Consider the following 17,790-nt stretch of genomic DNA (forward strand, 5'->3'; position numbering starts at 1 on the left):
GGTTCCCGCAGATGTGGGTCCTCTCCTGCTTTGATCTGTCCCCTGTTCCTGTGGCAGCTGCACAGTAGAGGCCTTCTGATGTCACTTTGTCAGTTACCTGGCTGAGAGGGTGTCTCCCTCTCCGAGGAGCCTGAGACAACCAAAGGGACAAGGTAGGGCTGTCTCCTGCCTAAAAGTCCCCTTTCTTGTGGGCTTTTTGACCCAAGGATCAGTGGGAGGGCTGGGGAGAGGCTGTAGAGGGGTCTCCTGGGGCCGGAGAGGTATGATGCCCCTGAACATGCCTCACAGCTGCTTGAAAACCACTTCTTCGGGGAGGCAGGAGTTTCCACAGACTCTAAACCTCCAGGGCTGGCAGTGAAGCCTGGGCTCGGCACTTCGGGGGCGACTGGAGAACCTGAGGCTAGAGTTTTAGAGGCCTAAGCTGTTAGCTTCCTGAAAGCTCTCCCAGCTTCTATCCACCTCACCCACCTCAGGCCAGAAAATCTTTTATCAGCCAGCAGTCAGAGATCGTTTTATGTAAATTGGACCATATACTACTTCCGCTCAAATCCCTGCCGTGACTACCCATTCATTCAGAGAAGAAGCCAAGGCCCTGGAGGATCTTGTCCCCCTCACTGCCCTGAGTCTTTCTCTTTTCAGGCCCTTTTGGCCTTGCCCTTCCTCAACTCACCATCCACACTCCTACCTGTATCCCAAGGGTGTATCCATGGATGCCTGATACATAGCAGGAGCTCAGTAAAACATTCCTTGAATGAATGAATGAATGAATGGGCTCTGGGAAGTTCTGAGGATGAAGCTTGAGAAGCTACAAGCTGTAGAATTTGGGGCTTCCTGGGGTAGAACTGAGGGGGTGCACGGCGGCCTCTTATAAGCTGTGCTGCGGAGCCAGGAGCCAGGAGCCAGGAGCCAGGAGCCAGGCAAAGTCACCAGCTGCCAGGCTTCTCGTGGAGGGAAGGTAGGCAGCAGTGTTGGTGGGGATCGCGCTAACTCCAGATGCCAGCTCCGTGCCGCTCTGGGGCTGGCCAGCGCTCTGGATGTCATTAGCTGATTTGTTCTGCTCTGCAGAATGTACTTTTCATATTTAGGCAGAAAAAACAGCTTTCGGTCCTCGTGCCCTTTCTTCTGTGAGCTGTAGCACATGGCCTGCTCATTATGAATTAATCCTCTAAAGAGCATGTTCATTATTCTAATTTAATTGTGCTTCGTTTCAGAAAATAACTAAACCCAGCGCGGAATAAACTCCAACGCTGATCAGTTTTCAAGAAGTTAACCTACGACAAAATACTGCTAGAGGGGCAGCAGCAATTTGGAATCATTAAAGGGAACCCATGTAAATAATAAAAACAAAACTAAAATGCAGAATTAAATTAAGGAATAGGAAATTAAATTTGTGAATCTGATCTGAAATTGAGGCCCTCTATGCACAGGCTTACCCTGCCTTGGCTCTTTGCTCAGGAGTGCTGGGGCGGGAAGGTTCTGCAGAGGTTCCCATTCCCGGGAAGTAGCTGGCAGGAGGAAGCTTCCAGGCCTCCCCTCCCAGGCAGCCGGCAACAACGTATGGCCCTGGGAAGGGGGATGTGGGCTGGAGGGAAAGAAAGGGGCTTCCCTCCCACAGGGTCTCCTCTGAGGAACATGAAAGCTGCATTGTCGTTGTTGTCACTGCTACCTCCGGAGGACTCTTGCCGAGCCCTGGTGACTGACAGGCAAAGGAGAGGGGATCGCTGCAGCCAAGGGTCTGAGCTGCCGTCTTCCTGGAGGATGCACAGGAAGCGAGGCAGATGGGCACGGGGCAGCTGTAGAGCTGCTGGGCGCAGTCAGCCCCAGGCAGAACAGACCCTCCTGCCCTGCTCACCCCTTGTCCCTGACACCCTCCCCCTGGTGACCCAGCTCAGGACACAGACTGACCGGCTTGCTCAGGACCTCTCTACCAACACCATGGCAGCCCCATTCCAGATGCAGAAGACCCCGGATTCCAGCATCAAGGTGGGCAGGCCTCCATCAGGCAACAAGAGGAAGGCTGGCTGGCTTTGAGGTGCCTGAGAGTTAGGGGCACTGGGGTCAAGGTTAGACCATGGCTCAGACCTCATTCTGTAGTTTTGCAGGATGTATAAACCCTGTGCCCGGGGCACCTTCTCTCTGATAAACGCCCACCCTCCCCGGGCTCTCCACTTGCCTTTCCTCCCCCATCAAGAGAAAAGAGCTCTGCCTGCACCATTCTTTCTCTTACCCGGTACTGAGGCTTGGGCTGACTCTCTCGCCTTCCCAGCCTCATCCCCACACATGTGATAACAGTAATAATACCTGCCTCGGGGCGCCTGGGTGGCTCAGTCTGTTGAACGTCCGAGTTCGGCTCGGGTCATGATCTCGCGGTTCATGGGTTCAAGCCTCACATCGGGTTCTGTGCTGACAGCTCAGAGCCTGGAGCCTGCTCCGGATTCTGTGTCCCCCTCTCCCTCTGCCCCATCCCTGCTCAGGCTCTGCCTGTTTCTCTCTCTCTCTCTCTCTCTCTCTCTCTCTCTCTCTCAAAATAAATGTTAAAAAAAAAAAATAATACCTGCCTCTGTTACGAGGAGTAAATGAAATAAAGCACCTGGCAAGGGGCAGCCGGTCGGGCACCGCTGTGATTTCACTTTTCTGCTTCATCAGCCCGTGCTCTCGCACATTCTCTACGTACAGATACACACCCCTACACATACAGGCTCCATTCTCAATGAAGGCCTTAGGCTGTGTTTCCGGAGCACCACAATTAGTTGCAAAAGAAAAATCCAGTCGATCGACAGCTTGCCTCGATTCATAAAGGCAAACACTGAAATGCATGTCCATATCCCAATATCTGAGTAAAGCTTTCCATTTTTATCTTCACTTTGGGTTCTACCTAGACAAATGAACTACCTTACACCCTTGTTAGGAACAAAGAGGGAGCGTGAGCAAGCAAAAGCAAAACAAACAGAACAAAGAAACAAAAAAAGTTACCTTTTTCTCTTTCAATTTCTCTTTTAATCCTGAAGTCCCAATTAAGGAAATGATGCAGATAATTTAGGCCACAGTGTTGTTGATGGGTCCGTTAATTAGTGATTGCGCCTAAAAATATCAACCATGGAGATAACAAAGACAAAGAGTGCTAAGAGAGTTCTCTGGAACTGCCTGGCCACTTCCCCTGATCTCACCTGACTGACTGCCCCAGGGAGTTTGTACCGTGACATACAGCCAATCTCAGCTCTCCCAGAGTAAATCCTGAAGCCCCTATTGAAGAAAAGTTATTCATGACACTAGTTAAAGACAGTAAAGTCCAGTTCATTCAGAGAGGGCTGCTACAATGGGGTTTTGTAGTCTTGGAGAGAGATGGTGTTCCACTCTGAATACAGCAAGGAAACACAGCCAAGGAGCAGGGTAGGGGGTCAGTGGATGGAAAATGACAAAGAGGAAGCCTCAGGGGCCAGGGGAATTCTGGCTAAACCAACCTGACAGGATTCTTGCTGAGGGCAGGCCTGGGTGATCAGACATCACCCTGGGGGCTGGTGGAGGTTGAGGCACCAGGTCAGATTATCCCGAGTGATCAGATATCAAGAGTGGGGGATTCTGAAGGAACTGACTTAGCAGGATTCTTGCTAAAATTGGAGAGGCGAACATAGAAGCCCCAAAAGTCAAGGCCTGGTCAAGAAGAGTTCCAAAGGAGGCTGAGTAGCATTTGGTCAAGGAGAGACTCTTTCGCCACCCTAGAGCAGTTACATGGCCCCAGTTCAAGACTGGCTGAAGATCCACTGTTAGTGTCAATGACAAGGTAAGGACGAGGGGCAGGAAGTTCACAGCGGTGGCCTCCACCTAGATCCAGGGGTAAATGTTTTAAAATGACTCCTTGATCTTTTAGAGTTAGTTTAAGAAAAAGCCACCCAAATCTCTTAGGCACACAAAATGCATCATATGAGAAAGTTTTCAAAGGGGCCTCGTCCCACAGCACCCCGCTGACGGGGTTAATTTCTCGAAGGCTGGAGTTAGCTTGGTCAGTTTTAAATGGTTTCCGTGTTTTTGATCCTGGATGAAAATCTCTGTATCCAGAGAATGGACTTGTCTGCACAGGAGGGCATCTGTGTGGGGACAGCATCACCATTTGACCACAAGAGCTCAAATCGTGTGTATTTAGCACAAGAGCTTCCAAAGTGGTTACACCTTACAGTGCAAGAATGCTTTCTCTCAACCAACCAACTCTTCCATATAGAGTCTATATTGTTCAGGTGTGCAGGACCCACACACACATAAAATCACCCGTTGATCCCTTTCCCCACTGAAAAAAAATTAATACCACTGCAATAATAGTATTATTATTAGCAATAATAGTCAACAGTCATTGAGAAATTACTCATTGTCAAACATTTGTTCTAAGGGCTTTTGTAAGAATTAGCTCATTTATTACTCACAACAACCATGTGAGATAGGTATCATTATCTCCATTCTACAGGTGAGGAAACTGAGGTGCAGAGAAAGGGTGTCAGACCTGAGAGCCTCTTAACCACGATATGGCACTTCCTGTTGGTCATCAGCTCCCCTGTCTTTGCAAATCTATCCAGTGACCCTAAATCTAGGGAATGAGAGTTCACCAGGCCTTCGGTGACTGACATCTGGAAATCAGGCCCATGTTTTCAAAATGCCTTCACACCTCTTTCTCCCCAGGTCCTTAGGGCTGGGTCTTCATGACCATCCTTGCCTTTTGGCAACTGTTGTGGCCTGGGTTCTGTGGGATACGTGCTTTAGAGACAAGACCACTTTATAGACAAGACCAGGATTTATTTCGTTTTGTGAGTTGGCTTCCCCAGGCCTGTGAGGGCATCACAGGCATGGCATCTGAGAGAACGTTCCTGGAGGAAACAGCCTTGTCAGTGTGCAGGTACCGGTTTAAATTCCAGACCCTGGTTTTTAAGACACACATCTGCAGTGGGCATATGCATGGTGATAGATGAAAACAGAAATGGTTTTTCCGTTGTATCTGTATTATTAGATTTGACCCACCATCGGAACAGCAAAGAAAGAGTGGAAAATTAAAGGTGATTTGATATTAGCCTCCTATTCATATTAGAAAAAGTAACTGCTCTTGCGGTTTCCCTCACAGAGGTGTCTTTATTCATTTGACATGCCTTTAATAACTAATTCTAGCTGTCTGTTTGCCAAGAAAGATTTCCTACGGGCAGACTTGAAAGTGACTCGGAACTCTTTGCATGCCCGGCTTCAAATGATCCCAGAACAGCAAACATTCAGCTTCCCTCCAGACTTCTGAAGTGTGGGAATAACATGAAAGAATGGACAAGAATCATTCTTCAGCCCGCGTGTGCGAGGAGCGCAGCTGTCTGGCAGAGGTTGCGGCTAGGTCTACGTGGACCAGGCATAGAGAGATTTGGAAATAATCTCATGAATCCGACCCACGGAGTCAGCCAAACCAAACGATTTATTTCAAGAAAATAAATCGACTTTGGGGCCAACAGGATCCGGGTCAGTCGGAGACAGACTGGGGTTTCCTCCGTCTGCGTAGACCTGGAGTGGGCAGAGAAAGACAAGGAAAACCACCACGACAGCGTTCAGAGGGTCACAAGCAAAAAGCCCACACTGTGCATGTGTATAAGTATTCACAGGAGTGGTTATTTATTCATCTACATAAGTCAGGCTGACAATGATCCTACCTAGGAGGTGATGACTCCCATTTTACAGTTGTAAAAACTGAGCCTCTGAGATGTTAAATGAATTGTCCAGGACACACAGTTTGGGGGGCAGAATGTTCGCTAGTCCTTTACCAAGCACTTCCCTTTTCCTCCTGGGCACACAGCTAGATGCTGTTTCCAGGTTCCCTTGCAATTAATTAGATGCAACCATATGACTTAGCTCTGACCAATAGAAAGCAGGTAGAAGTGACATAAGTCCTTTCCAGTTCTGGCCCACAAAACCTTGCGTATAGGCAGTTGTGCCTACACACAATTGTCTCTTTTCCTATTCAGGGGCTGAATGGGGAGGATGCTGAGCATCTAGAGGAGGATAGAATCTGAATATGGAAGAACGTAGAATCCTCCATTAACTGCTTTGAGCAGAGCCCCTTCCTCACACTGTTCCCGCAGTGGATGTCGATATGAGCTGGAAATAATCTATTGGGTTAAACCCTGAAATTTGGCAATGGTTGGTTCCACCAGAAAGCTGAAACTGACTAATACAATTCATAAGCTGCTCTAAACCCAAAGACTCCAAAGACGGTGCTCTCACCCCCTTTCTTGTCTGAAACTGCACTGAGTCTGATCAACCCTCTAGCTTTTTTTTGAGTCTTATGCTTTGTCCTGCCCTACCTAGCCTAAGGTGGTGATTTCTTAGCTTTCTGCTTTCCTATCTATGCAGACACGTTCCTGGTTTTCAAGAATCTGATCAAAGCTACTCCTTCTATCTCTTGGTTAATCCTTCCCCATGTGGGGCTCTGGGCCTCTGATTGCCTTTGATTTCTCCTCTCCCATATGGACACATCTAATCAGTTACTAGTGTCTTTTCCACGCTCCCCCTTCCCTCCCTTTCCTCAGCCAGCACTCTGTTCTGGCCCTCATCATGTTTCACCTGCTGTAATCATAACACCCTCCACACTTGTCTCCTCCCTCCTTCCCATCATCCTAGCACCTCCAAAAGGATCTTCCTAAAACAGATCTGGTCCCAGCATCCCCCGCGTTAAATTTTCCCATGTGAAGTCTATCAATATCAAAAACACAAATGGCCTTCGAGGAAGCAACTCCATGTCTATGAATTTATAGACACGTGTACAAAGTGACTTACATACTAGGATATTCACTGCATCGTTGTTTGAAGTAAAAAAGGAAGTGGAAACACCAAATGTCCATCAGTTAGAGTCTTATTAAATAAACTACGGGACACAGTATGCTTCACCTAAAACTCTCCCAAGATCTATGGTTAAGTATAATCAGCAAGGTACAAGTAAGTGTATATACACGTGAATATTTGCACTTAAAAAGCATTGGGAAGATAGATTCACATACGTGTTCGCAACGACATGGAATATCTCTGAAAGAATGCACGAGATACTAGAGTAATTGTAGTTGCTTCCGGAAAGACAACGGAGGGACTGCCAATCGGGGATGGGATGGAGACTTACATTTCACTGAATATATGTTTGTATTGTCTGAGGATTTTACTCTACATGTGTATTACTTTAAAACATTAAAATAAAATGTGACTTTCTAGTGCTTATTTGACAAGGTGAAATCTCTTAGTATGACAGGAAAGGTTCTCCAAGTTCTGGCTCCAACATGCTTTCCTGCTCGCTGCTCTCTCACCCTTGTGCACCTTCTCTGAACATTCCTGTACTCCCCCCCCCCCCCCATCTGTGCCTTTGTTTAGGTCTCTCTCCCGGAAAGTCCCATCCCTGCTCGGCAGGAATTCATCTCATCGGCTATCTCCTTGTTTTCTTTATAACTCTGTAGTCTGGTGCTTTACCCTAGTTCGCTGCGTGTTAGAGGTAGGTGTCTTTCTTTCTTACAAGATGGTATGACGTCTTACACAAAGAAAGTGTTCGAAATATGCCAGTTCTTTCCACCAGATTTATACTTCTGTGTCTCAGCTACAGCTTCTGAGAAAGGCTGGAAAGGGGGCAAGGGATGGCTTGCCCTTCCCCCCATGCAAGGAGCATGATCTGGAATCCACCCCATCAAGCTGGGGGCTGCACAAGGTCAGCAACACATCTCAGCCTGGGACACTTTATAAGAATACACCTCCTTCCTCTGGTTCACTCTCAAGGTCACTTCCCTCCCCATCAATGCCCAAAACCCCACAAAGTCAGTGGTGCTGCTGTGCTCAGGACTGAGTATTGGGTCTGTAGAATCAGGCCTGGTTGAGAGGGAGAGAGAGGGAAAGAGAGAGAGAGAGAGAGGCATCCATTGCCCTGGACCTGGGGTTTAAACTCAGTTGTCACAATTATTTGAAGCCTATTAAGTTTATTTATGTTCCAGAGCAGGTCCACTAGAGAAGGACCATCATAGTCGTAAATATCAAGACTGCTGTTCTCCAGACACAGCTGGGGCCATGGGCCCCTCCCCTTCTCAGCTCTGCAGGCGCTGCCTATAGGCATAAACCACGCACTGGGATTCAGTGCACTGGGATTCACTGACACCGTGACCAATTCTGTCAGTCCAGCCAGCACAGCACATGCTTCTACACATTATGTGTGGCAGGAATGTGTTTGAGAAAGATGCTCTGTGGAAGAGATGGTGTCTTCCAGTCCTAGTCCAATCAAATACGAGGTTTCGGAGACTAGCAGTCCAGGCTTTCGCCTCAAAGAACCATGGGGATCTCAGGATGGGCATTGAGCCGTGGGCACATCCATCTGGAGATCCTTCTAACCCAATCTAGAAGTCTTTAAGAGAACAAAGGACTGCTGGAGATACCCTCTGAGTTCCCGGCTGTGTGAGGGTTTTTTCATTTCACTCATCAGTGTGGGTTAGGAGACCATTTAGTCCTAAGGCCCAGTGTTTTCCAAAACACATCCCACTATACACTGGTCCTGAAAGATTCTCCATGAAAAAGTAAAGGAGATTCTGTGATCAAAAAAGTTTAAGAAACACTGAAAACTAAACCTTCCTCTGGTGAGATTAACAATGCACATCTGCATATTAAAGGCCCTAAGAAGTCCGGCAATAAAGAAATTTGTTTAACACAGTGTGCTGTAAATATATTTGACAAAAGAATCCTCTTTTTGGTGATACCTATGAACATCCCTTGATAGGAGTGTTACCAAGAGTACATTTTGGGAAAAACTGCTTTTAGAGATGTGTATGTCCCCTCCCCACCCCCCCAGTCCCTCCAGTGAGTGTTTCATAAGCTTTAGCATAGTCTGGAGTGGCGAGGTGGGGGGAGTCAGGGAGGAAAAGAGGAAAACTTCTGTAACTTTCCCCTTCCTGCCTTGGAGCTGTCAAGTCTGGCTGACGCACCTGCCCAAGACACATGCTTTTTCTCTCTCTGCTGGTTCTCTCCTCTGTCCCAGTCTGGGATGCTGGGGGAAGGAAGGCAAGTGTCAATTTCAACTTCAGCCAACTGAGCCGTTCCCTGCCTATCTGTAGTTTGGCCCTCCATCTGTGCCCACTGGCTGATTTAATTTTCACCGCTCTTGTTTCTAAAGAGTAAAATTGAAAATTTACCATCTGTTCTTTTTCTTACTTTTCTACAAGTTTACCTTTTCCAGGAAGCCGCACCTGATCAAGGAGAGCACGTGGTTGTCCAAGTTGGTCCCTCGATTAGCAGTACCTGGGAACTTGCTAGAATTGCAAATTCTTCAACCTCAACTGACTTGGACACTGAGGGTGAGGTCCAGCAATCTGCGTTTCACCAAGCCCCCCAGGTAATTCAGATGCAAGTCATTAGTCTAGGGGTCTTAGAAATCTCTTCTCTGAGCAGGTCTGTTCTACCTCATGCATTTTCTGTACGTGTTTTTATTTATACCACACCCAAGTCCAAAAAGGAAAGAATAGATGACAGCCGGTATTAAAATTGTACTAGCACCGTTAAAACACATTTACAGATAAACACTCTTCTCGCCAATAAATGTGCTCACCTCTTCCAGGGCTCAGGAGGCCGTCCCTGACCCATTCCAAAATGTCCGTCTCCTCCCCCTGTTCCTCCTCCTCCCTTTCCTCCCCTACTTTATTTTTTTTTCTTTGCCTTTATTTTTTTTTTAACTTTTGTAAGCTTTATTTATTTTTTTTTTAATTTTTTTTTTCAACGTTTATTTATTTTTGGGGCAGAGAGAGACAGAGCATGAACGGGGGAGGGGCAGAGAGAGAGGGAGACACAGAATCGGAAACAGGCTCCAGGCTCTGAGCCATCAGCCCAGAGCCTGATGCGGGGCTCGAACTCACGGACCGCGAGATCGTGACCTGGCTGAAGTCGGACGCTCAACCGACTGTGCCACCCAGGCGCCCCTAAACTTTATTTATTTTTGAGAGAGAGAGAGACAGAGTGTGAGCAGGAGAGGGACAGAGGAGGGGGGGGACACAGAATCCGAGGCAGGCTCCAGGCTCTGAGCTATCTGTCAGCACAGAGCCCCACACGGGGCTCGAACTCACGAACCGTGAAATCATGACCCGAGCCAAAGTTGGGATGCTTAAACAACTGAGCCACCCAGGCGCCCCTTTCCTTTGCCCTTATTATCATGTAATATGTTATATAATTTATAGTTGGGGGGCAGTTAATACTTTCTCACTCCCTCTTAGAATATGAGCTCCCTGGGGGCAGGGCTTTTCATCTGTTCTGTACCCCTGCTTTATCCCCAGCACTAGAGCGGCTCCCGCCTTAACGTGTATTTGTTCAATAAATAAACCTTATAAGGATGCAGGGGAGGGCTGGTGCCCGTGATTAAACAGAGTTTCACTCAGAGCTTCCGGAGTTACAAAGATCTCTTTATCTAATAAAAGGAGATCAGACACTTCTGGAAAGGACAGAATCAGCAAAGAGACCCTCCTTTTGCCCTGAGGACTCCTCGGGTGGGTAACAGCAATTCCTGATAACAAGTCCCTGGAGGCTCGTCCGCTGAGGGCTGGTGCTGGAGACCAGCTTCCACCCCAGTCACAGGGAAATTTCTCTTTTCTCTCTCTGGTGAGAAATGGGCAGACTCCTGCCCACAGATGTCTGTGCTGAACTCGTCTCCTGGCAGGAGAGGCAAAAGAGCACGAATTACAGGAAAATGTGTGCTGTTTCATCACTTTTGTAGGTTAAATGTGGAGGGACAAAGGGAAGGAGGGGAGAGCATGTGACCATATTGAGTTCTTTTCACTAACCGGCTGGAAGGGGGTAGCCCCCACCTCGGAAGAATGTATCCAGCACTGATAAATTTATAAAGTATTTGACCTTTAATCAATCCTAATATTTTCAATCCACAGAGCCTTCTTAAACGCCTGCAGCCCTGCCCCTGGACCCCTATTCATCACAATTACCGCTCCGACTGTCGGAGGCAGTGCATGAAACGACACACGCTGACGTCCAATATTTTATCACTAATAAAGAGAAACATCCCAAGTATTTGCACAGTTCTGATACTTTCCAGCCCGAGCCCAGGCAAAGGGGGAGCTTGGTGATTTATGCTCACCGCCCGGCATTGTTAATTGGCCTTCTCGGCTGGAGCCTCTGGGACCACTGCTTGCCTTTGCTTCACAGCCTGGGACATGGGTGTGGGGAGAGTGGGCAGGGCTCACCGAGCACACAGTAGGCTCTCACTCGGCATCTGGGAAGTGGTGTGAAGCGCTCTAAAGGGCGATTTTTGAAAATCACGATTTGGCAAGTGCTTGCCTACACTGGTGGCTTTGTAAACAGATCCGATGTTTACGAGGAATCTTGTTCCAGTTGTTGCCAGGGCCGTGATCCGCCTCCAGTTCCATGTCTCGCCTTCCTGCCTTCCTCCCATCCCCAGGCAGTGTCTGCCATCCAGCCCCGTCCCTCCTCAGCTGGAAGGCCCTCCCTCCCGGCCTCCCAGCTCCAAAAGAGGGAAGCTCGGTTTCCAGCCGCAGCGTTTAGACGGCCCACAGGCTGCGTCTACATGGCACCCAAACATCTGGATGAAATGTAAATAAAACAAGCAGATGTTTCTCCTTCATTCCAGCAGGTGCCTTGGCAGAACCCCCAGCCTTGAGCTATAGGGGAAGGGCTCTCTGGGTCCGGGGCCCAGATGGGGGTGGAGGGGCTGTGCACCACTGCCCTTGTCAGGGGCCTCACAGACAGGAGTGAGCAAAGAAAGCCAGACACCCCTAGAAATGGATGATAGCATCTGTGTGGACAAGATGAAAGGTTTGGGAGCTGGGGTGCAGGAGGAGGGCTCGAGGGAGAGGGGTCTGAAGGCAGATCAGTGGGGAAAAGAGCTGGTGCCACATCCCTCTTTCATTTCATCGTGACAAAGGGTTTTCTGAACCTCCACATTCCATACCACTGCCTTCCAGGAAAAGGGACTGTCCTGAAGAAACAAGAAATGGCTTCCTTCTTACCCCCAGGGGCTAATGTGCAAGGGGTGTTGGACTCTAGGGACAGAGGGTACCCTGGGGCTTAGAAATGGCACAAAACTCCCCCTTCTCACCCCATCTTCTATGTAACAGAAGACCAAGGGACAGCCACATTAGACTAATAAGGGGGGCTGAGAGGGGCGCCTGGGTGGCTCAGTCGGTGAAGCTTCCTGACTTCAGCTCAGGTCATGATCTCACGGTTCGTGGGTTCGAGCCCCACGTCGAGTTCTGGGCTGACAGCTCAGAGCCCGGAGCCTGCTTTGGATTCTGTCTCCTTCTCTCTCTGCCCCTCCCCTGCTGGCACTCTGTCTCTTTCCTCTCTTAAAAAATAAATCACTATTAAAAAAAAATTTTTTTTAAGTAAGGAGGTTTGGGATACTCGTGAAAGGATCATCGAGGAAGGACAGGGCTTCAGAGGACCAGAGACAAAAGGAGATTCGCTGGTTACTACTTGCCTTTCCTCCTTCCATCCTCTGTACCCTGACTCTGTGTGTCACATAACGCCCTCCCCCAGTCCTGTCTTCCATTCCCCTGGGCTTGTGTGTGACACTGAACACGCTCCCCGGTCCTGCCCCCCACTTCCCCAGACTCTGCGGGTAGCACTAAACACACTCTCATCCCTCAGGTGAACCGTAGCCGGTGCCCTCCCTTGGCACCCCCCATAGCCCTGGGGTGTCCAACCAAACACGTTCCCCAGAACCACCTGCCTTGGGAGGAGCTTTTTTACCTCCCTGTCTCCAGAGACACCTTCAGGACCCTACAGGGATCCTTTGCCCCACCCCCAGCCCGGCACAAGCAAGCATTGTGCGGAGCGCGAGCGCGTGTACGAATGTGTGAGTGGGCGTGTGTCAGAGGTGGCAGCCATCAGAAAGAAGCCTCCCCCATCCATCCACTGATTATTGCATTTTGCGCCCAAAACAAATATCTTCCTTTGGCCTCACTGTTCCTATCTGTGAAACTGAGCCACAGCTGGACCTCAAGCTATTCGGGACCCATGGGAAAGGGTCCAGTTCCCGGCAGGGGTTGAGAATTCAACCACCGGACCGTGGTCAGGACCGAGTGAGGCCTAGTTTGGGGGAAGGAGATTGTGCTTTGATAAAGAAGTAACGTTTTAGTTTTGTTTTTCTTGGGGTTTGTTTTTGTTTTCTTTTCAATGTTTTTTTTATTTATTTTTGGGACAGAGAGAGACAGAGCTTGAACGGGCGAGGGGCAGAGAGAGAGGGAGACACAGAATCGGAAACAGGCTCCAGGCTCTGAGCCATCAGCCCAGAGCCCGACGCGGGGCTCGAACTCATGGACCGTGAGATCGTGACCTGGCTGAAGTCGGACGCTTAACCGACTGCGCCACCCAGGCGCCCCTTTGTTTTTGTTTTTAATGAAACAGGAAGCGCCAAGCAATGCCCCAAGCCTCCGGGTTTTCCAGGCAAAGACTCTCACCCCTGATAACTACAGCAACCCCTGAAAGACGCAGAGGGCTTCCTTTCCCATTTTGAGGGGAGGGAGGTAAGAATCAGACACAAAGAAAACCGGAGTACATGGGTGATCCGGCTCCCCTTTCCCCAAGTAGCCTCGCTTTTTAGCATCATGGGTTAGAAGTTTATAGGAATTCTGGATCCATGGTTTCCTATGGTCGCCTTTACAGATCTTGTTAATTTATTACCCGTGGTTACGCTTTTAATGGAAATCATGAAGAAATGGCAAAGGAAACATGAGCTAATTTTTTTCCAGTGACACATTTCACTGCTATTTAAATAGCCGTTTTGCCAAACCAAACACAGCGCTTACAGCCAGCGGGGACACATGAAGGAGATCACTGTGGCCGATCCTGCCTGCGGCATCCAGAACAGGCGAGACTTTCTCTCAGCTTCCCTAAGGGCCGGAGGCCAAGGAGGGTGGACTGGGGTGGGGTGGGGGAGGCGGGTAGAGCTGGAGCCTGGGGCACAGCTGGAGCCCCAGAGCCCTGGTGACGTGCAGCTCCCACCCTCTCCCAGGCAAGGCCATTTCACTCCTGCCCGGAGCCTCCTCCCCGCACCCCCCTGAGGGGCCCTGGGGTGACTGTTGCCCCCAACAGCATAGGAGGCCCCCCAGAGCGGGCCACAACCAGGCCACTGGCAAGGACTGCCCGACTCTCCCTGCTGGATGACATGTTCAAGCCTCTAACTGGGAACACTATCGGGTTGTGTAAAACCAGAGACGGACTTTCTGGGGGAAGCCTGGCCAGCTTTGTTCCAGTTCTGTGGTGGCAGTGGCCGTTACCGTGACCACGCTTGCACAGGGCGCCTTTGTTGGGCAAACCCAGAGCCCCTGACTTCTCCTCAGAAACAGCCTCTGACGTTTTCTTGCTCCCTGGCTCTGGGGCTGTGATGTCACCAAGCATTTATTAACTTTTCAAGAAGCCAATTGAGAGCTGTGGCACTTGGCAAGAAAGAAGCCAGGGCCCGGGATATTGGAGGCAGGGGAGGGGGAGGGGGAAATCTTCATAACGCTCTGGTCAGAACCTCCCCCAGATTCAAAACCGCAGTGGGATTGAGAGAAGCATAGCTCTCAGGGGCCCACGTCCAGCCCTCGGACCCCTTGGATGAGTTGTCAACCTCAGGGGCCCTGTGAGAACCCCGTGGCCAACGTGCCCATGGTGAGCTCCTCTGACGAACATCAGGGTGGATCATTCCAGAAGGGGGCACGAAATGGGGAGAGAACATCCTGGAGGGAGGAGACCGAGCCAGCAGGAGCTGGGGACTAGGCCCCACCCAGGCCACCAGCAGATCTTGAACGAGTCTGGCTGTGTTTCTATTCCCCTCAGTGCGATGCTCTGTGGCCCCCGGGGCCCCCTGTGAGTGTCAAGGTGGGCAGAGCAGAGGGGCTATGACAGAATTCGGGCAGCAGGCCTGCTGGCATACTGGGAGAAACCACTCTCCCTCCTCCACTTTCCAGGGAGAAAACCCACTTTAGCGAGGCTCTGGAGAGAAGTTAACTGTCGTCTTCCCTTTGCCAAAAAGTATATTAAATTCACTGACCACATTTTTCCAAACCCAAGTGCAGAGGACATTAGATGCAATGCACACTGGCTGGGCTCTGGTGCGCTGGGCACCCCACACATTTCATTTTGCATTATTAATATTTAAACCAAAGCAGCTGTTCTCGGCACACAGAGCCCAGAGCCTGCCCAAGGCTCCAATGGAGACTTCTCCCTGGGGCCAGATGCACCAGCTCAGAAGCCCTTTGTTGACCCTCAGGCCTTGGGCCACCTGGGGCAAAATTCCCCAAGCAGCCGTTCAGTAATCTGCGATGACATTTCTGGGACATTTCTGGGCAAGGGGGCTTGGTGGTTTGTTGGCAAAAGCAGATTCTCTTGATCTGGCTTAGTGGAGATTCAGCGGGGTCCGCCCTGAGATTTTTCAGAGTGGGGAAAGTATCTCTTGAAAACACCAACCTCCTCTTCTAAGCCCTCTGCCTCAGGGCTGGGTGCTCCCCCAACTCTTTTCTCCTTCAAAACCACAACTCTCATACGAAGATTTTGTGCCTTGGAGCCCGGGGTCCTCCTCCTGGGCATTTGCACGTTAAAGCCTCACCTTTTAAGCCTGGGCGGGGAGACTCTTGCCTAAGTCTGGGGGCCTGCTTGGCCAACAATACGCTACAACCAAATATAGAAAACTCCTTCCCAGCCTGCCTTCACTCCTTCACCGTCAGGACCCCGTCCTCCAGCCACCTGGGGCCGCTCTGTCTCCCTGACACTAAACACTGTCCTTCCATAGACCATCTGCTCCTCCTACTTGCCTTTGAAGTCCCAGACCAAAAGTCACCTCCTCTCTGCTACCACCTCCCACCCCCAACCCCAGGATGAACTTACTTACTCCTCTCTCCTGCCATAAGGCTTTATGTCCCCACCCCCATATTTTGTCATATATCTCATTATATTGCAAAATTTTCTTAATAAAAGTTAATATTTGTTGAGCACTTTCTACATACAAGATGCTTTAAGTAGAATTATATACTGTATACTTTTCACAATAACCCTCTGAGATGGGTTCTCTAATTATCCCCATTTCACAGATGGCATAACTGAGGCTTAGAGGTGGCGAGCAGCCTGCCCAAGGTATCTGTTTCCCCCAGAGACTATGAGCTCCCCAATAAGGGGTTCTGTGTCTTGTGCATCCAGGTCTTACCTAACACACAGTCCCATTTTAGGCGCTCAGTCTCTGCTTGTTGAAATGCAAGTAAAATTAAATGAAGCCAGCAGTGGGGCGCCTGGCTGGCTCAGTCAGTGGAGCCTGTGACTCTTGATCTCAGGGTCATGAGTTCAAGCCCCACATTGGGTGCAGAGATTACTTTAAAAAATTTTTAAGATTATGGGGCCCCTGGGTAGCTCAGTCGTTAAGCTTCCGAGTTCGGCTCAGGTCATGATCTCGCGATTTGTGGGTTCAAGCCCCGTGTCAGGCTCTGTGCTGACAGCTCAGAGCCTGGAGCCTGCTTCAGATTCAGTGCCTCCCTCTCTCTCTGCCCCTCCCTCGCTCATGCTCTGTCTCTCTCTGTCTCTCAAAAACAAACAAAACATTTAAAAAACTTTTTTTTAATTTTAAGATTAAAAAAAATTTAAATAAATCCAACAGAAGGATTTTCCCAGGTCAGGATCTGCTGAGATATCCTAGTGTCCCCATTTTCTTGAGGGGACTGCCCACCTCTAGCTCCTAGGGAAAGAGGAGTACCAACCTGGCAGTTAACCAGACCTGGATTCAAATTCCAGTTCCTCCTGAACTTAAACTAGCTGTGTCTCTGTTTGCCCGTTTGCAAATTGGTGAAAATAATAACGCCAGCCTAATTTAGCCGTTACAATGACCAATTCAGACCTGCTGGAGCTAGTCTGGAGAGGTGAGGTGGCTGTAAGGACTACAGGAAGGGATATGCGGAAGCATCTAACCCAGCTCTTGCCACATTATAGACACTGACATCCAAGACAGGGCAGTGCTTGAACAGCAGTGATGCACACAGTGTGCTACACTTATACAGGGCTCCATAAGGCACTGCCAAGTGCATCTCTTCATCTAAGCCTCACATTACATTATGATCCTGCATGCAGACATCCAGTGCCGTATGACAAACCACCCCCAAACTCGGTGAGTGACTTAAAACGATAGCGTTACTTTTGTTCGCAAATTTGCAAGGTGGGCAGGGCTCAGCAGAGAAGCCCTTCCTTGCTACTTCATTCACTACCACCTGGGTGGGGCAGCTTGAAGGCTGAGGGTCGGAATCACTCTCGCTCCCACGTCCGCCTGTGCTGTTGGCTGAGACCTTGGCTAGGACTCTCAGCCGGAATCGACAGACGAGTGCCCTCTCCATGTGGCCTGCGCTTCCTCACGGCATGGCAGCCAAGCTCCAGTGCAAGAAACAGACAGAGACAGAGAAACGGACAGAGAGAGAAACAGCCAGCCAGTGGAAGCCACATGCCTCTTATGACCCAGCCTAGGAAGCCACACAATGTCATTTCTGAGACATCCTATTTGTTGCGGCGGCCCCAGAGACCTGCCTAGGTTCAAGGCAAAAGGACACAGACCCTGTCTCTTAATGGAAAGTGGTAAGGTTGTGGAAGAGCATGTGGCACTAGAAATACTGCTATGGCCCTTTTGGAAAATACACAGAGCCCCAGTTTATAAAGGAGAGCACCGAGGCAGGAAGCTACATGGCCAGTGCAAGAGCACAGAACCCTTGAGTAGCAGAATCAGAACTGGAAGCTGGGTCTTCTGACTCCAAACCCCAGGTTTTTCCCACTGAACAGTGTGCC

The sequence above is a fragment of the Puma concolor genome, chromosome A3 (genome assembly GCF_028749965.1).
Source record: "Puma concolor isolate L17-30 chromosome A3, mPumCon1.1.hap2, whole genome shotgun sequence".
In the NCBI taxonomy this organism is placed as follows: Eukaryota; Metazoa; Chordata; class Mammalia; order Carnivora; family Felidae; genus Puma; species Puma concolor.